This window comes from Canis aureus, chromosome 31, assembly GCF_053574225.1.
Source record: "Canis aureus isolate CA01 chromosome 31, VMU_Caureus_v.1.0, whole genome shotgun sequence".
Classification (NCBI taxonomy): Eukaryota; Metazoa; Chordata; class Mammalia; order Carnivora; family Canidae; genus Canis; species Canis aureus.
Window position 1 is genome coordinate 35,131,308 of NC_135641.1, and position 26,365 is coordinate 35,157,672.

At 35.6% G+C, this 26,365-nt stretch overlaps 2 long non-coding RNA genes across 19 annotated transcripts in view; one reads left to right on the forward strand and one right to left on the reverse strand.

Annotated features, from left to right (window-relative positions):
• LOC144302653 (uncharacterized) overlaps nt 1-26,365 on the forward strand; it is a 540,109-nt gene that overhangs the window by 60,821 nt on the left and 452,923 nt on the right. Inside the window, exons 1-2 of one of the 16 annotated variants that reach the window (XR_013369626.1) lie at nt 1,919-2,151; nt 25,095-25,114. The exons of 10 other annotated variants lie outside the window; for them this stretch is intronic. This is a non-coding gene — a long non-coding RNA (uncharacterized LOC144302653). Of the gene's footprint in view, nt 1-992; nt 1,037-1,915; nt 2,192-25,094; nt 25,115-26,365 lie in introns of those variants that run through there. 5 more of the 16 variants (XR_013369622.1, XR_013369624.1, XR_013369623.1 and 2 more) reach the window with 5 other exon arrangements.
• Nucleotides 579-15,278, reverse strand: LOC144302655 (uncharacterized). 3 transcript variants are annotated; one of them, XR_013369630.1, is made up of 3 exons: nt 14,823-15,278; nt 12,741-13,128; nt 579-730 (listed from the first exon to the last, which is right to left on the reverse strand). It is a non-coding gene; the product is annotated as an uncharacterized LOC144302655 (long non-coding RNA). The 3 variants fall into 3 exon arrangements; XR_013369628.1 differs by lacking the exon at nt 579-730 and adding an exon at nt 10,879-11,101; XR_013369629.1 differs by lacking the exon at nt 579-730 and adding an exon at nt 11,650-11,933.

A 26,365-nucleotide genomic window follows, 5' to 3' on the forward strand; every position in this document is an offset into this window, starting at 1 on the left:
AAAAGTTGGATATATCTGTGTTTGGTCAGTGTTGAATACCTTATCATTTATAAGCTCCCAAATGCTATTTATTCTGTTTGCAATATTAAACTGTATATTTGAGTATGTTGCCTAAAAAGTTCTATACAACCCAAACCACAGTGCAGCATATAGATCATATAATCTAGGAGTCAGTTAGTTAACTAATATGTTTTCGTATTCCAGAGTGCTGAGAGTTGAGGGTATAGAGACACAAAGAGTTAACATTCTTTTTAATCCCTTCAGCACATGAATTTTTAGACTCTACAAACTCATAAAAATTATAGTTTGAATATTTGGTACATACTATATTTAAAAGAAAAAAATCTTACTTTAGAAAATACTTAATGGTATATGTTCAAAAAGCTAATACATGCATTTATCGAATACATGAAAATAAACATTTGAGATGAAATACTGATGAAATATTTTTTTCTATGTTTATCCTGCCAGTAATTCTCAAACACCGATTTGAAATTGAAGTGATTAAGAATTTTTGTTTCCCAAAAGGACACCCACACAGAGTGTAATCGAGCCCTGGTCCACATTTGGCTGGAAAAATATACAATCACTATAGCTGGGTCCTTTATTAAATCATTTCAAAGACGCGTTTTAATTTTAAAAGAAGGGTGAAATCCCAAATCTTGCTGCATGGTGGAACTAGGAATGAGGTGGAGTGGGGGATGGGGATAGCAATCGCGTTCATTTTGATCTGTAGGGAATAACAAAACATTCAATAATCACATTTCTAATGCATATCACAGCAGATAAGCCTTTAAGTGCTCTATTCAATTAATTAATTAAGTTTATATCTCATTCAGGTATACAAATTATCCTGTTTAATGGAAAGAAGCTTAGGGAGATATTTAGAGGGAAATTAATTCAAGGAGCTTTTGTTGAAATGTTTAAGTCCTATGAACACCTTATCAAATGAACTATAACCAAAACTGTTTTTTCTTGTTTTCATACTCAAGTCAGTGTAATGCCCTGAAAAGGAACACACTAAACATTTCCAGAGGTAAGGTTTGCAATTATTTTTTTTTCAAGTAATAAAAGCATATTTAACACGCTTGCACTTTGTTAGTTCAGAGGCATAGATCTCTCTTTTGGAACGCTTCCTTTTTGCTATTATACGCCAAGCCCCCAGTAACTTCTGATAGCATCCAGTGTTAATTATTTTCCTTTGAGATGAGTAAAAAAAAGAAAGAAAGAAAGAAAAAAAAGAAACAAAATTTGTCACCTCTTGTTATTTGTATATAGACAAGATCGCAGTTTTCACTGTGAAGTATGAAAGAAATCCAAACATTCACAGGCAACAAAAGACAGAGACCGTAAAAAAAAGTTTTGATGAAATGAAAAGTAATAATTAGACTAATTTTAAAAATGAATAGATAATGAAAGGCATGCATTTTAACCTTTTTAAAATTTTACATCTTCCTTTTGTCTTTAAACATAGATATGTGTCTTTGGCCTTAGAATTTTTTTTTTTTTTTTTTTTTTTTAACTTGACTTGCTGTCCCATTCTGTTCAGGATAACTCCATGCTTTATGGTCAGGTTGTTCGATGCTTTCTACTTCTACTTTCCATCTTCCCTTTTCTTGCATTTAGAATTTTTTTTTTCCGGCCTTAGTTTTTTTTTTTTTTTTTTTTTTTTTTAATTTGACTTGCTGTCCCATTCTGTTCAGGATAACTCAGTGCTTTATGGTCAGGTTGTTTGACGCTTTCTACTTCTACTTTCCATCTCCCCTTTCCCTGCCTTTCTGTCTTAAAAAAAAAAAATGCATAGGAAAGTGTAAATAAAACAGGATGCTTCTTTGGCAAGGAATTTGCGGGCCTCTGTCCCACCTGGTTGCTCTGAGCGCGCCGCAGCTGCCCCGAGCCGCCTCCAGGTGGCGCCCTGGTGCGCGCTCTCCGCCAGCGGGCGGGGACACGGAGCTGTGCGCGCCGGGGCTGAACCCAGCTCGCCTCGGAGGTGGGTGCCCAGGACCCGGAGCAGCTGCAACAGGGCGTCCCTCCCTGTCCAAGGGTTTCCACTTCTGAGCGCAAAAGGGAAGAACTTAAGCGGGCGGCCCGTTGGAGTGTACATTGCTCGGTAGTGTTTAAAAGCAGCACGGATCGCGGGCAGCTGAGCCGGTACGTGCAGGAGAAAACTACTGAATCGCGATTGTGCTGGGTAGGGACCCGTGTGACCATTCTTTGTGTGCAGAACGTTCTGTGTCCTGACTTGTGCCTCTGTGCATGCACTCATTTCATTTTTACCTGGATCGTGCGGGTGTGAGGTCACAGCCTTTGCTTTTCCCACATGATGCCATAAAAGCTTTGCAGGACATTGTGGATGGAAATATGATCTAATGGTGTCAAGGAACCCATGGTAATGCCACCAAAATACTTTTATGTTTCTTTGTTAGGGAGAGAGAGAGAGAGAGAAAAAAAAAAAAAAAAGGAAGAAAGTAAATCTAAACCATATTACCATGTGGTTTTACCAGCTATGACTTTTAAAAGACAATAGAAAAAAAAAATGTTTAACTGCGGTGGACTAGATCTTGGATCACTTTTACCTATAGGTGTAGACTCAGACACACCTGTAAAATATGAATGATTTTCATATCTGTGTGCAAGAAGGGATATTGTGTAGCTGATGATGAAAAATACCCATTTCGTGTAGGTACATTTTGTATGGTCTATGCCATGTGAATATGTGTTGTGGACGTGGAGGCAAGAACATATATATGTTATCTGCATGCAGAGTCATTACACAGTTGTAAAAACATGCATGCGTTGGGTACGGATGGATTTTCGCACCATCCCACACGGTATTTCTATCTGGGTGACTTAGTAGGAAGATCATCTATTGCTAAAAATAATAATAATAAATAAATCTGAATTCAAATGGCATTTAATTCTTTGAATTGTTTCAGTGTTGCATTTTAAATTCCCCAAGTCTCATTCAGTTGTGCACTTCGTTTGTGCTTTTCAATTCCGAGGAAAAGTTTGGTTTTTATATTTTGAACATAAAATATGCCCTGGAGTGATTATGTGGAAATAGAATGCATCGACTTATAAATATAGATTCCCCTGGACTTGAGGTTATTAGAGCTGGAATGCACAAGAGCTCTGAAAACTTGCGAGTTCTGGCTGTGGGAGTTTATAGTAGAAGCTAGTCAGCCGACTCAAAGACCCAAAAGTTCAGAACGACATTGCAAATGACAGAGGCTGAGGCTTTACTCTCAGTATTATGACTCTAAAACTAATATTAGGCACTTAAAAACGTGTATGCATTTTTTTGGCAACAGATTTGTACATGAACCAGGTACTGAATTTTATGTTCTCCCATTGCACACAGCAAATATAACACAATTCAACGTGAGAAATATGAATGGATACCTCACTGTTTAAGATAGTATGCCAAATAAAGCCTGAGATACCAGGACGGGTTAGAAACAATCCCTGCCCTCAAAAAGTTGCCAGTCAAATGACTAGGATGGGCATTTGTATGAGCTCGAATATATAGTAAAATAGCAAACCAGAACAAGTGCTATTAGAGAGGTGCTTGCCAAACGTATGTAGCTTTTAAGATGAGGAAGAAATCTGACTTAGGGACTTTATATTATAAGGTGCCCCTCTCGAGAGATGGGTGGAAAGATTAGTTTTGGTGAGTAAAGATAATGTCCAGTCAGGAATTGGATTTATGTTGGGTGTTGCTTTCTTCATCGATCTTGGGGGGATGAGGGGGTGGTGAGCAGTAAGAGATAATATTAAACAGGTGTCCGTGTGTGGTGGAGGAGAGGGGATGGTATTAGAGAGGCCTTGAATGTCAGGCTGACCATATTGGATTTTCATCATTAGTTCATTCCCAGTATCACTAACAATATAGGCATTAAGAACTGTTTTAGAAGTATTGGGTGTTGTGCAAAATAGCACGAGCCACTCTGAAGCTTTACAATAGATTTATGATTTCCTTATTGTATATCTACCATAATGAGATATAAATTCCAAGACATGGAAATCTTTTTCGGAATTATATCCTCAGAACCTAGAAGTTTCTTGGAAAAAAAAGTATTTATCTACTGTACGAATGAATGAATGGTAAAATGGGGATAAGGCCAGGCTTTTATATTATTTACATTTAGCTTTCCTATTACTCATCAATGATTAACATCCTCAAAATTCACCAGTTCTTTGCAACTATTGTTCCAGCTGATTCCCCTTATGGCTCCGGTAATGAAAAGCAAGTCCCCTAGAATAGCCACTATTGCTGTTTAAATCTTCTGTTTTTAACCTTTTACATGAATAGTCTTTTCACATTTTTAAAGGAGTTAACAAATAAACTCTGGGAAACAGTTGAAGAGTTTGAGGAATGTCTTTGCACCCTATGGTGCATATTTGCCTTCTTACATGAATGCCTCCTGTGTCTGGTCGTCTGCAACTTAGTAGAGGTCAAATTCTCTAGGTCCTTTTTGTATTTCTGAGGGGTGCATAGGTATCACTTAGGAGATTGTTAGCTCTTTGCTTCCATGGTTTTAGGGGGCGCTGAGGTAGCATGCTTGGGGTCCCAGCCTCCATACACGGAGGTAGTCCTTTTCTCTTTCCCTGTGTAATGATATCTGTAGCTTTTATGGGCAGTGACAGGCACATGTGAAAAAGTTAGTGAAGAAAATATTTTTTTGTCATTTGAAAGGATGATACTAAAGGCAGATAGACGTTTCAAGGAACCTTATAAATGTGGTTCACTCAACTAAATCATAAATGCATGTATAGCGTCAAACAAATAAAAAAGCCAAATAAACAGGGTCCTTGAACCAACAACATTAAAAGCTAAACAAACACCTGGAGTTTCCCCTTTCGCCCAAGAGAGACCTTTCTTCTGTGATGATGACTTCTATATCGTAATTTACTTTTATATGATTCCTCTAAAAATATGCAAGCGTAGAATTTCTCAGTTTAAAAATGTATATTGATGGGGTTTATATGTGTTAGTTAAACTGAGCGTGCAGGATTTGATTCACTTTGAGCTAATGAGCACAGAGTCAGGCTTTTTCTCTCATCCGTGTCAGTATGGCAAATTTTCACACCAGCCCTGGTCTCCATCCTGTTAACATACTGTTAATGCTTTATTTTTAGCCCGTGTGAGAGGAGATGGGAAGGTATGGTGACCAGGAATTTTACCTTATTCTAAGCCCTGGGGCATGGCTTGGCCTGGAGACTAATGGATTAGGGAAGCCTATCTTGTGCAAATAAAGCTGGATATTCAGTTTCAGAGAAATATACTGCAGTGTATACTGCAGGTTTTTCCCCCTAGTGGTTGACTTAAAGCTGCTGTGTTTCTTATAACAATTGAAATACATTTTTCTTATATAAGTACAGCTAGTTTGGCAAGATCCTTTACATTAAATTGTTTAAAAATTTGTTTCAGGAGAACGTATAAGTTTCTTTAAATGCTCATTTAAAAAGATACAAATGGAGTGCCTTGGAAAATATACTGGGGGCTTTTTCTCTATTCTTGGAAAGCTGGGCTTTCAAAAATGCACAACTACAAAATATACACAATAATGAAAATATTCTACTACTGGATTCAATATTATACTCCTTTTTCCTAGCAGAGAAAAGTTTTCTTCTTCCTCTGGTGTCCTCATGTCTCTACTTTCTATAGTCGGTGTCACTGAGTCAGTTTAACATGATTTCTTTTGCCTTTCCAACCAAACTGTAAACTCCTTAAAGGAAAGAAACCATTTCCATGCTCCTGTTGCATCGCCCTATTAAACTCAACATGCTGCCAGCCACAAACAGCACTGAAGTTGGGTTTCTGACAATTAACTAAAGATTAAAATCTTATTTTTTTCCCTCACAAATTCAAATAAGCAGATTCAGACATATAGCAGTAACTTCTAAGGTGCAAAAGGGAAATCTTTCTAAAAGCTTTGTGTGCTGAAAATGACATGTCACAGCAGAAAGGGGAAGTCGCTTCTCTTTAAATCAGGTGTTTGAAATGAGATTTTTAAAAATAATATTTGAAATGCAGAGATATCTATAAAGGCACAAACCTTGCCTTCACTCTGTAAAGCTATTTACATGGAGAAGAGATACCTCCTGGCATAGCTGTGTCTCTGGGGTGTTGTGTAACTGCAGATAGAATGTTCCAAAGTCAGAACTGCTGAAAGTTAGGGCAAGTCAGAAGTGTTCCTAGCAGCAAGAATTAACCTTAAGGAACCTTAGGGCGCTGACATGCTTTAAAGGTGTTCCTGGAAGAAAAAAAAATCATGTATTTTTTTTATAATGAGTATATTTATGAGCATACAAACAACCCGCTACCAAGATGAATAAAAATGAGAGTTAGCAGCAAACTTCTATTTTAGCAAGTGCTAGAGGGAAGTAATAAAGGATCTGTAGCTGTGTTGTTAACAGGAGTGAAGAACGTTTCTTGTATCTCTGGACCAAAGGCTAACAGAAGAGCTCTTGGTTACTAAGATGTATTCTTTTCTGGTCTCAGGCTCATTAACGATGGAAGTAGGAGGGAGAGGGTATAAAGCGGCAGCTGCAGCTGTGGGCACTCAGATCATTTGTCACCTGGCATGAAGTTAGCTTTGGCAGCTCCAGAGTTCCAGCACAGAACACCAGGGAGCAAATGCCAACTGATTGTTGTTCCCCACCGGCTTGCTGGCTGACTCTGACTCATACTCCAGATCTCTGCTGAAGTGCTGCTTCCCCCAGGTAGCTTTGCCCGACCCCTCTAGACACACTTAGCACCTTTCTGTCTGCCCTTACAGCTGCATAGTCTCATCCTTGCCACCATACTTTGACCACTTGAAGACCTCCCTGCTGTCTTCACTAGACTCAAGGCAACAGCTGAGTCTTGTCCAATATTGCTCCGTTTCTGTGTCTGACAATAGGTTGGTGACTGTTTATGAATACTGTCCATTGAGTGATGATTTCAAGGATGGGTAGGGGCTTTGGTGTCAGGGAAAGTTGCGTTTGACTCTTGGCACACATTCGGTGAGAGAGAGGCCACTCAGACTCTCAGTCCCAGTCTCTGAGGCAAGTATATTCCTGTTCCTTAAACATGGTTGTCAAGGTTAAAAATAATACCCATTGTTATCATGATCACTAATATACTATGATTATCTTCTCATGGGCTTTCGGAATATCAACCGAGTTAATCTTCAAAATAAGAATGCCTTGTCAAATGGGTACTGTTATTGTCCTATATTATATCGGATTTAGAAGCACAGAAAGGATGAGTTATTTGCCCAAGGCCACAGGGGGAAGACTGTTGAAAATAGGAGGCCTAGAACAGTGCGAGGATAGACTGGTACTAAATGTTGGGATGTGGGTACTGCAGTTTGATTTAGGAAAGGATGATTTCTGTGTAAATGAGAAACTACCCCACACAGTGAAGATAAGTTTGTTCCCTGACTTTAGAGCCTTCTGTCGCAGATACTGTGTTTGTAGAATTCTCATGGAAGCCAAATATGTTCAGAGAGAAACTTCTGCTGTGTGTAATCTGAGAGGATCTTTATTCTTGAGCATTTTACAGTGTTGGCTATAACAGAAATTAAAGAAACCCTTGTAAGATATATATTCTCATTATGACCTCAGCGTAAAAAGAAGCAAATGATAGCATTGCTTCATTTTGTTCACATTACAGCATTTTTTGTTTTGTTTTCTTTATATATTTCATTTATATGATGTTCACCTTTTCTCATTATAAAAAATGCACTTGATTTTATAGCAAATATGTAAAATCCAAACAAAAATTAATCAAAAGCAATATATAATTACTCAAGCCAGGGAGAACTATTATTTATACTTTGGCATATTTCCTTTCTCTCTTTTGACACAATTGCATATACATATGTTCATACACATGCCTGTGTACACATATGTTTGATCATGGAATTATGTAATAAATATAATTTCATATCCTGTTGGGTGTTTATTATTTTATTAGCTGTTCCTTAAAAATTACAGTTTTTAGTGCTTGGATATTTTTTACTGTGTGACTGTATCATAATTTTATTTAATAAAAATAATAATAATAATAATTTTATTTAATAATTTTGCTTTTATTATTCTCCTAATTTTGGAAATTCTCCTATTGTTTCCATTGTCAACAGGTTTGATATGATGCTTTACGTTACAGATCAGCTTCCTGAACAATCACATTTAGATAACTGATTAACATCCAATAATAAGGGTATGACTGTGTTTCTACTCAGAAGCAAACGGGCCAAGAGAAGCATTTTAAAATAGGTTCAGGCTTCAGGAAATAATAAAGAAAAATAGAATTGCAGATGGAAATAGATTAATATTTCTTGAGTGACGATGATATGCTATGACCTATGAGGGTCAGCTATAGAATCACTAGTTTTCTGTGATTAACTGGGGCTCAAAGAAGTTGAATGGCAAGATCAGGCTTCATTAGTGGCCGTCTTGGGATTCAAATATTAGTCTCACTTCTGAGTCCTTTGTCTTTTTCATCCCACCATATAATCTACACAGTATGGTGGAAGTGCTCGTAGCTCTACCTAATACCTTTTTCTTTGAGCCTCAGTATCCTCTTGTGTAGAATAGAAACAGTAATTCTCCCTGCTTAGGGTTTTTGTGACAATTAATTTAAATACTATATGGAGACTGAGATCCTAAGGAATGTATCGTAGGACTCAATTTTAGATAGATATGTCATAAAATACTGTCTCAAACTGATAAAGGTTGGGAGTCCTTTAGGAGTTTAGGTACTGGCAGAAGGCTTGTTAGTCCAAAGTCCTAGACACAAATCTAGGAGATTGAGATTCAGAATCTGAGGAGGGTCACTGTCTTTGTTTTTAACAAGTTCCCTTGGTGATTTTGATGATATATTAAATGGCAACCAAAGATATAGGCAACTAGAAAAAATAGGCTGAAGGGAGGATGAAAAGTTTAAGATGAGACATAGAAATTTGTCAGTCAGCAGGTACTGGTTGAGAGTAATCTGAGCCCTCCCGAGGGAGAGAGCATGGCTGGAAACTGTCAGGATGTAAAAACACTGTAGGGCGTGAAGGCTTCATTTCCCCAGGTCATTCGAAATATGAAGTACATTACAGGTGCTTGAAATCAAAAGCAAATTTCAAGTGAAGGGGAATCGCAGATGGTTAAGGTTTACTTATATAGGTAGGATGTGCTTTGATGTAAGTTGATTATGAAGGTAAATGCCCTGGATCCTTGATGCCTGTATATCGTGATCATAAGTACACTACCTCAACTAAGAAATCTGATTTAAATTTTTGATTTAACTTTTTTTTTAAGTGCGATACCTTAAGATTATTTCCTACTTTCTCTGTATTTCCATTGAATTTTTTCCAGATACAGGATAATAGTTGGTTAAATTGATTTTGACTACTACATAAGAGCCTCATTCAAAGAGAATTCTTAAGAAATACTTTTTGAGTTAATTACTTTTCAACTCATGTATTCATTATTTTTAATACTTGACAGAAACATTTCTAACTTTAAAAAAGTTCTCTATGAGAAACATTTACTACTATTTAAAATGATACTAAAGGTTTAGGACGTGTGTTTTTTATTGTTGTTTGTTTTTGTATTGTGGGTATTTGATGCGATTTTCTAAAGAAAATATTTCTAATATTTCACTCTAATGTTCTCTAAAACTATTTTTTTCATTATGAATTAGTAAACCATCTGACATTAATTTCTTTGAAGTTATTATTGAGGGTGTTTTAAATTATTATTGAAAGTATTAAATCCCTTGCTGTACCTTCAGCTACAGGAAAATTTTCAGTTGTGCCAACTAATTGTATTGATCTGTTACTGAGTAATAAACTTAAGGGAAGCTAGATATTTGACTGATAGGAAAAGTGGTATTCCTAGTTTATTAATAAGCTTTTTCTGGTTAGATATAACCTATAAGTTCTCTGTAATTATAATTTTACTTGGCCCTTAACATATAATTTTAAAATCTTAGAGGGCTAAAGAAGAGCTCGAGAAGTGGCTTTTTTTTTTCTCAAGAGGAGATGAGAATCTTTACAATTTCAAAGCACTTCCAAAGAAGCTTATGTCATACCTTCCCTGGCTAATCTGTTGCCAGGAGCAGTTACCTGTGTTGTTATGAAATTCTTAGCTAAACGTTGTCCAAAATCTCTCCTGCCATATACACCCACATCTTCTCTCCTGATCTTTGTGAAGACAGAAGAACTAGTCATTGTTCTTTTAATACAAGTCATTTAGATATCAGAAGGTTATTGTCAAAATCTTTCTCAGTAAATATTGCAGATAAGTCACCTATATAGCCTGATGATTTCCTTCTGCAGAGGTTCTGGAGTAGTGTGTCGCATGCTTTACATTCAGGTAGATTAAAAAAGGGGGGGGGTGCTTTTTCAGGCTCTTTTAAAAGCTAGAAAATCATTTTCCTTGGTTTTGGTTTTATCTAAATTATTTCTTAACTGTCGTTTCTTGAGCTTGCCTTCTCACCTTCCACCCTTGACTAGCCACACTGAGAAACAAATGGCCGAATCCTAAAAAAGAGCACTTTACAGTAGGACTTCACAGATTCATGATTTTGTATGTAAATTTCAGAGACACCTATCATCACTGCACTTGAGGCCTGTAGTATTCATATGCAGAGCTTTGTGTCAGACATTAAGGGGGTTTATAAATAATGCAAAAGAGTAAACCTTGCCCTTGAGGCATGTATGTAACAGTACAATAACATTACTACCCACTTGCTGTGTATAGAATCCTGATAGCAATCCTGATGGTAGGGGAGAGAAAAAGAAAAAGAAACAGGATGTCTGACTAAATGATTGCTGGGCAGAAACATTTTTCTTCTGCCCTTCTAGGTGTTTTGCCTGGTCTAATAATTAAATTGACAAAAAGCAGTTTGTCAGGAGAAAAACAAATTTAATTTTGTATGCACGGAAGCCCCATAAAAATATGAGACCTAAAGGTAGTCAGGCAGTTGAGTTTTATATGCCCTTCTGAGCCAAGGAATGGGATAGGGACTTGGAGTTTCAAAGAGCAGGAGTGCAATTCATAGGAAAATAAGAAGAGCAGATGTTTGATAATCAGATGTTTCCCTGGTATGCAGGTAAATCTGTGAGATAAAAGAGTGATCGTGAGTAATTGCTCTCTTTCTGGGCCAGACCCCCATCTAAATTATTTTAGGAAAAAAAAATATTTTAGGTAGTTAAGGGACAGGTACAGTTTTGAGTCGGTTGGGTCTTGATTGACTTCAGCTCAAAATAATCTATGCCAAAGTGGGGTAGCATATTCTGTTCTCCTTCATGATCACACTGATCATTTCACTTGGTTCCCAGTTAATGACTTTTTGTCAAAATAAAGGTCTGTTCTGTCCTTGAGCTTAGAAATTTAACCTGGTATCTCCATTCCTTTAATATGTCATTTTTAGTTATTTCACCATAGGTTTGCACCACCCAGTTCTAGTTACCAAAATTTCCACGTTTTTTCCTCACTCTTCTCATTTTGTTTTTGTTTTTTTTATTTTTTTATTTTTTATTTATTTATTTATTTATTTATTTATTTATTTATTTATTTTTCATTTTGTAATCTTCTGGTGTGTTTATGGATTTTTCAGATTGCCAGGGTTGGTATCTCACTGATTGCCACTTTTTATACAGAATCCTCTAATGTCCACCTTCCACCGTCAAATGAATGGAGTTTATTATATGGATATATCTCATAAAGGAAATTAGATGCACTTTAGGCTGACTTTGTCAAATTTGAAAACTTTTACTAGGACTGAGTACAATTAATTGCAATGAATTATTCTGACATATGCTTATGATTTCATAAGTAGATTTCAGAGACACTTGTCATATCTACCATTACATTTTTTTAGAATACATCTTTTTCAGCTTTGCAGATGTATTTTTCAGACGGTTTCACCATTGCATGTTGAAATGTTTCTGAAAAATAAAAGTGGAGAGTCACCCTAGGCTTTGTCAGTGTTGCAAAATTGGACAAAGTACAATGGCCAAGGATGTAATGTATTGAGTTTGAGAGACATTTTCAGTAAGAAAAGGATACTGTTTGTCTGCTTTGATGAACCACACATTAAGAAGAATTAAGAAGAATGAAAAATCTATGTTTGTGTAATTATTAGCTAGACAGCAGAAAACGATGCTTTACAAATTACTCTGCTATAGTTTTAGCTTTCATTTACTGCTGATAAGCAAACTGCAAAACTTGAGAAATTACGCTCTTTAATTTTGTCTAAAACGCTGCTTAATTCAATTACTGATTTTCATTTTATTATAAAAAGTATTGTTGAAGAAGAAATGTCCTATATTGCAGGCAGGGAATGAAGTATCCCCAAATTGTTGTTTTGCAGTGGTTTTTTTAGGATCTGATAACAAACTATATCAAAACTAATTTATTACAGAGATAAATGTGAAATGCGGGAGACTAATAGAAATAAAAGAATTTCTGCCAATAAAACTCCAGGGAATATGCTTTCTTTCAAAAATCTGCAGTGATGACACAGATATCTTAATTGATGTCTGGGGCTTCAATTTGATAGAGTAGTCTATTTACTCACTACCCCAAATGTCAGCAATGTATGCATGAAGGCTCATTTTCAGGTATTAAATTTGAATAGAATACATTAAGTTATCATGCTCAAAGCAGGAATAAGACCTAGGAAATAGAAGGACCTTTAATTCCTTGCCCCATTTTTATTTTATTTTGTTTGTATTTCTATACTACCCACTTACCTGCCTTCCTTGCTTTCCTGCTCCATCCCACACCTGGAATATTTTGGAGTAATGAGATTCCTCAAGTAAGAACTCAAGTAAGATTGGAACACTGTGAAAATAAGGTGCTGGTGATGGGGTAGGGGAAGCAGCTGAAAGGGGTTGCTTCTCTTCCAAAGTGCATGCATCTGCACCTGCAAGAAGACTTTTGCCATCACAGTCAACTCTTCATTATTTAGAGAACTCTCTGCTTTGTGGAGATTTGGCTGTCACCCCAGACTTGCTTCTCTGGAACACCTCACTTTGTTCTTGGCCGCCAGCAGCATGGTCTCCTCAGGAAGGATTCAACTTCAGCACAGAGGAGGAGACATTTGAGTACATGTGTTGACAGTATTAATGAGTCCAAATTCTGAAGGCAAATATAAAAGGTTTGGGTGTGCCCCCAAAATGCCTCTTTTTCTATCTTGTTAATAAAGAGATTTTGAGATTTGTGTACTTTTAATGTATTTCGATGCAGTGCATACTCAAATATATTTCATAAGGTGTCCCCCTTAGCTTCATATTTAACATTTAACCATCTGTACATCAAGTCATTTCACCTTGGCTGTGTGCATTAGATAGTCAAATATTTGTTTTCCTTTCATGCTACCTCTAAAAACCATTACATTTTTAACCTCCCCTGAAGTATTAATACTTCATGAAAAGAAAATGTGACCTACCCAATGATCCTCTCACTCATCCAGGGAGAGAATGTAACATGTACTGGCATTTTGGATTTCTGATTTGGGGAAGTATTTATTCATAAAATCTAAATATTTAAAAATATCATAAAGCAAAACATGAATAGTCGCTAATGTCTTTCCTTTGGCTACCAAACCTATAAAATAATATATAATTACTATGGTTGAAAAGAGATCATTTTACATTTCCTGTTTTTGATACGCTCTCTCTAGAAATTTTCACCCTGATTAAAGCCTCATCGGAAACAAAATAATAGATGTTCATGTAAAGATAGCAATATAATGGGACATATTTAATGAAAACACTACTATCTTTTCTCATCCATAAGTGAAAAGCATTAGAGCTATGGAATCTCAATATTTAGAAGGACATTAAAAGTATACAATCCAGCATCCAAGGGGAGGAGGTAGTGAATGGGATGAAATTGTTGAGAGAATGTGGGGACAGATTGTTTAGCACCTTCCATGTCGATTCAGGGTTTGAACTTTTATATTGGACACAGGAAGCTTACCTGTGTTTTTTGAATAGGATAATAGGACTATTGCTTTTGTGTTTTAGGATGATAATCCTGGCAACACTGTGAAAGATGAATTAGCAAAAAAAAAAAAATCTTTGGAAAAAAAAAAAAGAAAACAAAACAACAACAACAACAAAATCTTTGGGAGACAAAATGTAGGTGACACTGAGCTAAGTCAGCGGCAACAATGGTGGTAAGGAGAGAGAAGATTTAGAAAGGTATTTTAGAAGTAGATTAATAGACAAAGGAAAGTGAGGACTTAAGGATGACTCCAAGATTCCTAGCTCATGTGATGGGGTAGCTAATGATGCCATTAATCATAATAGGAAGTAGCAACTAAGCTTTATTGAGAGGAGACTTTGGATTTTAGGGGAAAGCGAACAGTGGAGTGGAGATAATGAGTTTGGAGTTGGTCGTGCTCTTTGTTGTATGTCGGATGTAAATGTGGAAGAGTGTTAATCTCAGTACTATAGACACTTTGGGCTGCATAATTTTTGTTGTGGCAGGCATGCCTTACACATAGTAGGATGTTTAGCAATATCCCTGGCTTCTACCAACTGGATGCAAATCCCTGGCTTCTACCAACTGGATGCAAATAGCACCCAACTCAGTTGTCCCAACCAAAAATGTCTCCAGACTTTTCTAAGTGTTTTCTGAGGCAGGGACAAAATCGTCCTCAGTTGAGAACCGCTGATACAGAGACAACAAAGAAGGTGGTACAATTGTGTGTCTAGAACTTAAGATACAGATGAGACTAGAAATCATTTAAAATCATCAGTGGTGGTAATTTAAGCAATGTACGTAGATGAGATTGTGCAAAAGAATGTAGATGATTATATACTTACCTCATTTTTCCATGGACAGCTCCAAAGACTGGAATTTCCTAAAGTCAGGAGATAGTTTGAGGCAATTTATTTTATTTTGGAATACTTTGGAATGTTTTATATTACTATTACAATATGTTGTCACATATTGAGCCAGATTCCTTGTATTTGAACAAAATTCATCTTTGTGTAACTATCACGCCTTGGTTCTATGATACTGTGATATATAAGCTTTCTCATACATATTTGGTTTTCATCTCCAGTTCCTGGCTCACAGTGCCCAAAACCCTAGGAGTTTCCTCTGCATAAGAGCAATGAGTCATCTTTTGTTATAGTAGTTGGTTTCTTGTCCTTAGTTCCTGAGAAACACTTTAGAGCTGTAAGGTAAAATGAGTGTCTTGTTTATAACAAGCCCTTTCCACAACTGGATTTATGTTAATGCAGGTGACTTTGAAAACACTTAAGAATGAGGGCTGGTTGCCAGGGGAACCAACCACGAATAGAATATTGGAACTTTGAATCCTGGCCCCTTGCGTCCTGGGAGAGGGGCGGGGCTAGAGGTTGATCCAATTCCAGCGGCCAATAAGTTAATCAATTATGGCTATGTATTGGCGATTTCATAAAAATCCAAAAGGAGGGGTTTTGGAAAACGTCTAGGTTGAGGAACCACAACACTTCCACATACCACCATGCCAGTCCCTAAGCGTCACAAAGACAGAACCCCCTTGTCAGGACCTCACCCTATGTATCCCTTCATCTGCATGTTGATTCGTATTCTTTAATATTCTTTGTAATAAATTAGTAATCTAATGAGTTCTATGAGCTGTTCTAGTACATTAACGGAGCCCAGGGTACAGGTGTTTGGAACCTCTCATTTATAGCTAATCTGCCAGAAGTACAAGTAACAACCTGGACTTGTGATTCAGATTCTGAATTGAAGGGGATTTTGGAGCTTCTAGTTTGTAGCTACTTGGGATTGTGGTTAGCATCTGAAGTGGTGGGTTGTCTTGTGGGACTGAGACCTTACTCTGTGGAATCTGATGCTTCACCAGGTAAATAATATCAGAATTGAGTTGAAATGTAGGACATCCAACTGGTGTCTCCAGAACTGCTCATTGTTGTGGGGGATCCCTCCACACATTGGAATTGGTACCAGAACCTATTTCGGTCTTAAGTTTGCTTTCATGGGACACAGAAGAAGTCTATTAGGACAAATTATTTTTCGTAAATTTCTCTATGTATTTTAATATAGCTATTGAGTTAATTACTAAAATTCACTAGCATTATCTTCTGGCTAAGTAGCCTTAATATTTTCAACTTTCTTTTATATGTAATATTTTGAGACTTTTTGCAATATGAGCACCCTCTGTTAAATGGCAACCATTTGATATCCTCCTTAAGCTGTAAAGCAGAAAACTGAACAAACTCCACGTTTGACTTGTTTAGTTTAGAGGAAAACAAAGTATCAGTTTCCTGGTTCTTGTCATATTTTTTTTGTTAAAACATCTCAAAATTATACTAGCTCTCTTTTTTGTCACCCGCTTTATACCATTGTTTCTTTTGTTTTATCTTGCATGAACTTTCTGTTAAATCACATTTCATATGATATACTACTGATTTTTTTTGTTTCTGACTCAAGCATGAAAATTTAAATCCATTCATTTAAAAATGCACTCTTTGGGACGCCTGGGTGGCTCAATAGTTTTGGCTCAGGTTGTGATTCTGGAGTCCCAGGATCAAGTCCCACATTGGGCTTCCTGCATAGAGCCTGCTTCTCCCTCTGCCTATGTCTCTGCCTCTCTCTCTCTCAGTCTCTCATGAATAAATAAATAAAATCTTAAAAAAAAATAAAGATGCATTCTTTAATTTAGCCCATCATTTCAACCTGTCTGATCCTTTTGGATCATCATTTCATCATTGAACATGTTTATTATTTCTCCTGTTTTTATGCCATCTGCACAGTTGATCAGCATACCCTACAGACACATTGATACAAGTCATTAATAAAAAGTAAGCAGGTTAAGTCCAGAGTTAATGGGATTATATAGTGCTATGGATTTTCTCTTCACTGTTTTTACACCTATTTTTTATTTAAAGGTCTTTTTACTTTCATGGAGTACTATAGAAATGAGACTCCTATGGATAGACATTATGTTCAGTCTTTCCCAGACAAAACTTCCAAGCATAATTTTTCCAAAAGAAATAGTAGGGTAGATTATGTTCCATTTATAGAATGAAGTGGAATATTGTCATGAGGGAAAGCGATTTTATTAAGTGATAAAATGGTGTTAAGTGATAGAAGCAGGATGCAAATTTAAATACAAAATATGACGTCACTATTTAGAGACAGATGTGGATATAAATACAGACCTAGTTCTAGGCATGGATATAGAGAACACCAGAATCTTTCTTTTTTAAACATATTTTATTTATTTATTCATGAGAGGCACACAGAGAGAGGAGCCCAATGTGGGATTTGATCCCGCCCTGAGCTGAAGGCAGATGCTTAACCTCTGAGCCACCCAGGTGCCCCAAGAACACCAGAATCTTAGTGATAGTTGCCAGTAGTAATTATGATTGATGTTTTTATTACCATTTTGTAGTTTTAAATGTTATATAATAAATTTGGCACCTTTATATACAGAAGTAAATATTAAAATATATATCATATAAATTTGAACCAACAAAAATAAAAACAGAATCTGGGAGAAAATACATGTATCTCTGATGAACAGACTTTGAGAGAAGGACCTTATCTTTAGTGACAGGAGAAACCTCTCTAAGGAAGCCACAGTGATTTCAACATTCATAAGAGGAACGGGAGCTGGAGTTGCACCACATTCCCCATCACCAGCACTCTGCCCCTGCTGATAGATCCCTTAAGAAATGACAGATGTGGCTGGTTAAGTCAGAAGAAGCTGATGCAGAAACATATCTGCTTGTGTTTCTTAACAGAGTTGTTATAAAGATCAAATGAGACGATAAATGAGAAAATTTGTACAAGAAAGGGTGAGAAGTCCTATTCAAGGGTAAATTATTGATTAAAAGGAGTTTTAGTTTTGGTTGCTTTAACTTGAGTGACTATTGTGCATTATAAATATATAGTGGGAGTTTTTGATCACTCTTCAGGATGAGTTCCTTGAAGTCAGGGACCATGTCCTATTAATCTACACCTCTTCCAAGACCTAACACATTACGTTACACTTTAAGCATGAATAGACAGTGGATTGCATGGCTAGCAATATTTGCAAAATAGTAATGATTTTTAAATTAAGAGAAATGGAATAATAGTTTTATTATAAGTTATCGAGTACTAGCACTGTTATTCTGGCATCTTGGTGAAGCAGATGATCCATCAATATTATTGCTAAGTGATACACAGCATTTGACTTCCTCCTCCTTCTGCTCCCTAATTTTAGGCACTCACTGAGATTTTATGCTTGGTCCTTATATCTTCATATCTCTCTTTATATCTTCTCCTTATATCTTCATCATTTATATTGCATCCATTTATGTGATCTAATATATCTTCTCTGCACTGATGACTCTTCAGTCAGTCTTGACTTTTTCCAGGTCTGCATTTCTGACACTTTGCTAACCATCTCTTCTGGTTATCTGCTTACCAACTCAGATTCATCATTCCAGATTCACAGCCCTGCACTGACCACCCATCTTCCAAAACACACATGCAACACCCCATTCTTTTAGGTATCTTTTAAGATCACTTATCTTTCCTAGTCACCTATGCTAGAACTTATATTATCCCTGGTCCCCTTTCTCCATCTTTTATCTCCATCATAGCAAAAAGATTTCAAATCTTAATGATTTCATCTTTAATGATATCTCTAGAATCCATCTTTTTTCTTATTTAGTTCTAAGACCAAGTTCAGGCCATTGTAATCAATTATTTGATCACCACAATACCTCTTCCAGTTGTCAAATCAGAATAACTCTTGTTTTATTTCTCCTCAGTTCAAAATCCTTTAGTGACTATTCCTTTACCTACTAAGTTTAATTGTATTATTAAAACCCCGTGAGTATCGTTTGAGAGGAATCAGTTTGGGGGAAATTTAACTTAATTCTTTAAGATAGTCTAGGCTTTTAATCATGTGTAGCATGTTCCCTGTCTTTATTCTGGGGTTCCACCCAAAACTGATATTTGACTTCCTTTTCCATATAATACCCCATGAGTATTATACACACTGAAAGAAAGAAATGTATATTCGCATGTGGGAGCTTGGATTGAGATTTTAGTCTTGGACACAAAATGGAAGACCCACACCTACCATGTAGAATAAAGAGGTAACTTGCCTTTAACACTCAGGTAGTATCAGGGAATCTTTTGAATAGTGTGAAATGGCTCTAAGTCTTGGCTTCTTTGTCTGTGATTCTGCTTGGGATGGTGCTAAAGAAAGCCAGTTGAGTCTTTCTTACATTAGTTTTTTTTTTTTAGTTTTTATTTATTTATGATAGTCACACAGAGAGAGAGAGAGAGAGAGACAGAGAGAGAAAGACAGAGACACAGGCAGAGGGAGAAGCAGGCTCCATGCAGGGAGCCCGACATGGGACTCGATCCGGGGTCTCTAGGATCACGCCCTGGGCCAAAGGCAGGCGCTAAACCGCTGCGCCACCCAGGGATCCCTTACATTCATTTTACCTTTTACACTCCTTTCTTGACTTTCATTAAAAAGAAATATGGAATAAATTGAGACGAGATTAGAAGTATTCAATGGAATAAGGAAGTCTTGAAAAAAAAAAAGGAAGTCTTGAAGATGGTCTAGGAAGAGGGAAAAGATGCTCTTTCTTAGAGAAGTGCTGCTAGAAATTTCTATTTAGAGAGAGCAGTATGTTGGGTGGCCCAGTGAGAGATGGTGAATCAAGGGCAGGTTGAATAGAAAAGATTTAAGCTGGTCAAAATGGATGAAAAGACAGTGCCAAGTTATAAAGAAGGTTATGATACAGCAGATTAGCAGGAAATAGTTTTGTGCTTGATCCAAAGATACTAACTTCATGTCTCATGTCATATTTAAAGGAGAAAAGGCAGTTTGTGTATATGAAAACAGTTTTCCATTATTAAGTGGCATTTGGGCATTATTATGCCCAAAGAAAATGCTGACAAAAGAAACAAAAACTTTTTTGTTTGTTTTTTTTTTAATGAAGCCTGAGAGACCTTCAGATAGAATTTAGGGATAAATATTTGAATCCAAATATTGGATAGTGTTTATAAAAGTCCAAAATGGCAATAGTGTTAAACCATTATGTATGTATTTCCAATTATTTAAAAGAAACGGTAGGCTGAAAAGCATGTAAAATGTAAAAGTATGTTTTGTTCGGAATTACCAATGACATTTTCTTTATAATTTGGGAGATGAGGGAGATGGATAATGCTAACCATTAGGTATTGTTGCAAAAGAAAAGCTACATAATAAATGTTTATCCAAAGCAGATATTATATTAGTCTGGTAGATGATTTTAAGCATTCCACTTAAGAGTTGTCTTTAGGATTTTTCTTTTTTTTTTTTTTTTTTTTTGTCTTTAGGATTTTTCTTGACTTTTACTTCCTTTAGTGGAAATCTCAAGATCCTAGGAATCAGAAATTTGAGCTCTACCATATTCTAGCCATCCAGTCTCAATTTTCTCATTGGGTTCCGTCTTACCCGTTCTTTTTTAGACTTTTCCCCTTTTTAAAACACCATTGTCTCTCAGCTATAGCATGGTGTCTATGCACATCCTCATTTTTAAGCTGTTACCTCCTTTTTCATTCATTTGACTCATTCTCTAGTTTCTTTTCTTATCTTATGCCTCAGTAATTATAGCATCCTTAGTTCTGCCAAAATGGGCAAATATATCATTATGTTTAAAGTGCAAAGCAGTGCAGAAAGCTAGAAGATCATGGGTTGCTTTTACTTTGATAAAAATTCTTCTGGTTGCATTATGGTTCTGTGCAACAAAGGAAATGGCACTGAAGATGTCTTAAATTCCACCTTAGTTTTAAGTTAACTTTCTCGAATTGACAGCAAAACTCATAGCTTGTTGATTGGGCTTTCTGAAATGATAAAACAAAGCAAAGCAAATTTTGAAGAATGACTCTAGAGACAATGAAAAAGTGTTGATGAAATGAAAAGTAATAATTAGACTAATTTTAAAAATGAAGAGATAATGAAAGGCAGGCATTTTAACCTTTTTAAAATTTTATATCTTCCTTTTGTCTTTAAACATAGATATGTGTCTTCTGCCTTAGAATTTTTTAAAATTTGACTTGCTGTCCCATTCTGTTCAGGATAACTCATTGCTTTATGGTCAGGTTGTTTGATGCTTTCTACTTCTACTTTCCATCTTCCCTTTTCTTAATTTTATGCATTCTCATTTCCTTCCCACCCCTCTGTAGACCACTGCTTTCATGAAAGATCAGCGCCTTGCACAGGGAGGACTGATCTTCATATATCATTTGCCTTTAACACAGCACATTGGGTTATAAACAGTGTGAGAAGGGACCGCAGAGTCCATTTAGTGGAAGCATTTATTTTACAGATGAGGAACCCCAAACCCAGAGAGGCTAAGTGACCTAATCAAGGTCTCTTAACAAGTTAGTGACTTGTGGCAAAGTAGAAGTCCTGTGCCCTGATTCCTAATTCAGTGTAGTCATCTGATTAAGAACTACTTTCTAGTTCTAGAGGTAGAAATAAAAGATCTTTTTCCTTTACAGGAATGAGTCTTTGGTGATAAGTAACATTTCAATGCTTATTGTGTACCAAATGCTTGCTGAACACTGTCTTTTACAGCTGTCCTCACTTAATCCTCACGGCAATACTATGAGGTCAGAGGTGTTATTCTCATTTTACAGATGGGGAAATTGGGCAGATAATAAATAACTTGACTAATATCAGACAGAGTCATAGAGTTAGAGAAACTATATAAACCATAATAAGAAAAAAAAAATACACCTAGTGCTCTTAGATAAAGGCTGCCTGTAGAAGGCCAAGACATTGAGTTCTTCTTATCTGCTCAGGGATAGGAAGGAATAGAAATGGGAAAAACAGTACTCTCCTGGTTGAATCCCAGTGGGGGCCTCAGTCTTGGCAAAGATCAGATGTGTGTCCAGTAACCTCAGGTATTTCTCTTCTCCCATACTGCCTTATTACCTTAACAGCACTTAATTCATGCCACTTGTACAGTGCATGTAAATTTTCATTTAAAATAAATATTAAGTGTCACTGTATGCTAGAGTCTGGTGAACAAAACACATAATTACCAAAATACTAAGAGCAAAGGGAAAAGTCCAACCCCTGTTGTCCCACAAATAAACCTGTATCTTCTCCCCGTTGCCTCCTGACTGCTCAAAATCTAGTATTACCAATTCAACATCTGTCCCTATGTTCCCCATCTATTACTCTTCATCTGTTACTCTTACTAAATTGCATCCTGGCAAATCAACCCAGTGTACCAAAACGTGTAATCATTTCAAATTTTGTGCCATTAATTTACTGGCTTATTAATTCTACAGCATTCACTGATACCTGTTACAACTGAGAGACCTACCTGAACCAAGGACATAAAATGAGAAAGATGCAATTCTTATTTTTAATTCTATTGACAAAGGATCATAAAAAATATATTAATTAAGGATAATAAAGAAAATAGAAGCCAAACATTATTTTGATGTTATTATAAAATAGTACTACTGTCCACCTATTATATCCCAAGTACTTTATATATAATTATATAATAATGTTTCATATTGTTGTATACTTTATCCTTGTACCAGGGACTGTGTTTCACATGTTAGTTAAGTAAATCCTGTGAGATAGGAATACTAGTTGTATTGTATATAAGAGGAAACTGAGGCTCATGTGGATAAATGATCAGCTACAGTTGCGTATCAGATAAATGGTAGAGATGAGAATCAACAAGAGCAATCCAACACCAAAGCCGTTGTTTATTCTATTCCATCATGGTACCTCTCTGGTGTTGTTGAAGCAAAGCTCAGATTTTAATTAATTCTGCTTGGAGTATTTTAGGATGATTTTAGTAGAGATCATATGTAAAGTAGGACTGAAAGCTAGGTAGGAATTCTGGAAGTAAGTATGTGTATTTCAACCTGACAAAGATGTAAAGATCACGGTGTAAAATTATATTTGTCAGTAGCTTTAGGGAACTGTGTAGTGTATGTTACCCAAAGATTTGGGCTTTACTTTGCTGTAATCAATGGAAATAGATAAGTGGACTTGGAAATCACATAGTTACCAAAAACAAATCACCATTATTTTTTAAATGATTTATATGTTAAATTCAAGTATAATAACATAGTGTTATATTAGTTTCAAGTGTGCAATATAATGATGCCACAGTTCTACACATGTGAAATCATATGATCTTTGTCTTCCTCTGATTTATTTCAGTTAGCATTATACCCTCTAGATCTGTTCATATTGTGGCAAATAGTAAGAGTTCATTCTTTTTTTATGCATGAGTAATATTCTATTGTATATACCACATCTTCTTTATACATTCATCTATCAGTGGGCACTTGGATTGTTTCCAACTTGGTTATTGTAAAGAATGCTGAAATAAACACAGAGGTACATATATCATTTCAAATTAATGTTTTTGTTTTCTTTGCTTAAACACCCAGTAGTTTGGGTAATTTTATTTTTAATTTTTTGAGGCACCCTCATACTGTTTTCCACAGTGGCTGCATAAACCTGCATTCCCACCAACAGTTCATGAGGGTTTCTTTTTTTCTACATCCTTGCCAACACTTGTTATTTCTTGTGTCTTTGCTTTTAGCCATTTTGACTGGTGAGAGGCGATATCTCATTGTGGCTTTGATTTGCATTTTCCTGATGATTAGTGATGTTGAGCATCTTTTCATATGTCTGTTGGCCATCTGTGTGTCTTCTTTGGAAAAATAACTATTCATGGCCTCTGCCCATTTTTAAAAATGGGATTATTTTGAGTTTGTGGCATTGAATTATATAAATTCTTTATATGTTTTGGAATTAATCCCTTATCAGATATATCATTTACAAATTCTTCTCCCAATGGTGGATTGTCTTTCTCTTTTGTTGATGGTTTCTTTCATTATGCAAAAGCTTTCTATTTTGCTGTAGTTCCAGTAGTTTAATTTTGCTTTTGTGCCCTTTGCCAAAGGAGATGGGTCTAGAAAAATGTTTTCATGGCTGATGTCAAAGAGATTATTGGCTATGTTTTCTTTTAAAAATTTTATGGTTTCAGATCTCACATTTAGGTCTTTAAAACATTTTGAGTTTATTTTGTTTATGTGGTGTAAAACAGTTGCTTAATTTCATACTTTTGCATGTAGCTGTCCAGTTTAGTCAATACTGTTTGTTGAAGAGATGGTCTTCTTCCTATTGTATATTCTTACCTCCTTTGTATTAGATGAATTGACCACATAATCATGAGTTTATTTCTGGGATCTTCCAATCTGTTGCATTGATCTTTGTGTCTATTTTTGTGCCAGTACCTACTATTTTGATGACTACTACTATGTAGTAGATATTGAAATCTGGAATTGTGATACCTTCAGTTTTGTTCTTCTTTTTCAAGATTGCTTTGGCTATTTGGGGTCTTCTATGGTTCCATACAAATGTTAGGATTATTTATTCTAGTTCTGTGAAAAATGGTGTTGGTATTTAGATAGAGATTACATTAAATCCGTAGATTGCTTTAGGTAGTACAAATATTTTAACAATATTTGTTTCCCCAATCCATGGGCATGGAATATCTTTCCATTTGTTTGTGTCTTCAGTTTATTTTCATCAATGTCTTGTAGTTTTCAGAGTACAAGCCTTTCATGTCCTTGATTAAGTTTATTTCTAGATACTTTATGATTTTTGGTGTAATTGTAAATGACATTGCTTTCTTAATTTCTCTATTATTTCATTATTACTGTATAGAAATCAACTGATTTCTGCACATTGATTTTGTAACCTGTGACTTTACTTAATTCATTTATCTGTTCTAGTAGTTTTCTGGTGGAATCTTTAAGGTTTTTTATATATAGTATTTTGTCATTTACGAATAGTGAAAGTTTTACTTCTTCTCTTAGAAGAAGGTTTTTTTATATATAGTATTATGTCATTTACGAATAGTGTTTTTTTATATATAAAGGTTTTTTATATATAAGGTTTTTTATATATAGTATTATGTCGTTTATGAATAGTGAAAGTTTTACTTCTTCCTTTTCTATTTTTTTTTCTTTTTTTTTTTTTCCTTTTCTATTTGGATGCCTATTTCTTTTTCCTGTCTGATTGCTGTGGGTTGGACTTCCAGAACTAAGTTGAATAAAAGTGGTGAGTGGATATTTTTGTCATGTTTCTGATCTCAGAGGATAATTCAGTCTTTCACCTTTGAATGTGATGTTAGCTGTGTGTTTTTCATATATGGTCGTTACTATGTTGAGCTACGTTCCCTTTAAACCTACTTTGTTAAGAGTTTTTATCATGGATGGATGTTGTCCTTTGTCAAATGTTTTTTTTCTGCATCTATGGGACTGATCACATGGTTTTTATCCTTTCATTTGTTAATTAAACATATAATGTTGATTGATTTGCAAATATCAAACCACACCTGCATCCCTGGAATAAATTCCACTTGATTTTAGTGAGTGATTTTTTTTTTAATGTACTGTTGATTTGGTTTACCAATATTTTTGTTTAGGATTTTTGGGTCTGTGTTCGTCAGAAATATTGACCTGTAGTTTTCTTTTTTGTAGTGTCTTTATCTGGTTTTGATATCAGGGTAATGCTAGTCTCATAGAATGAATTTAGAAGCTTTCCTTGCTCTTCAATTTTTTTTTTTTTTTTGTGAAGAGTTTGAGAGAAATAGATATTAAGTGTTCTTTAAATGTTTGGTAGAATTCACCTGTAAAGCCACATCGTCCTGGGCTTTTGTTTATTGGGAGTTGTTTTGTTGTTGTTTAAATTACTGAATCAGTTTCATTGATAGTGATTGATCTGTTCAAACTTGCTATTTATTCCTGATATAGTTTTGGGAGGTTATATGTTTCTAAGAATTTATCTATTTCTTCTAGGTTGTCCAAATCGTTGGCATATAATTGTTGATAATATTCTCTTATAATACTTTGTATATTATAGTGTAGATTGTCATTTCTCCTTTTCAATTCTCTCTCTCTTTTTGATAGTTTGGCTAAATGTTTGCCAATTTTGTTAATCTTTTAAAAGAACCAGCTCCTGGTTTCATTGACCTATTCTACTATTATTTTAGTCTCTATTTAATTAATTTCTACCTTAATCTTTATTATTTCTTTCCTTTTACTGGCCTTGACCTTTGTTTGTTCTTCTTTTCTTAGCTCCTTTAGGTATGAGATTAGGTTGGGTTTTTTTGAGATTTTTCTTGCTTCTTGAGGTAAGCCTCTATTGCTGTACTTTTTTCTCTTAGAACAGCTTTCCTGCATCCCAAAGGTTTTGGACCATCATATTTTTGTTTTCATTTGTCTCCATGTATTTTTTTATTTCCTCTTTGATTTCTTAGTTGATCCATTCATTGTTTAGTAGCATAGTTTATTTAGCCTCCATGTATTT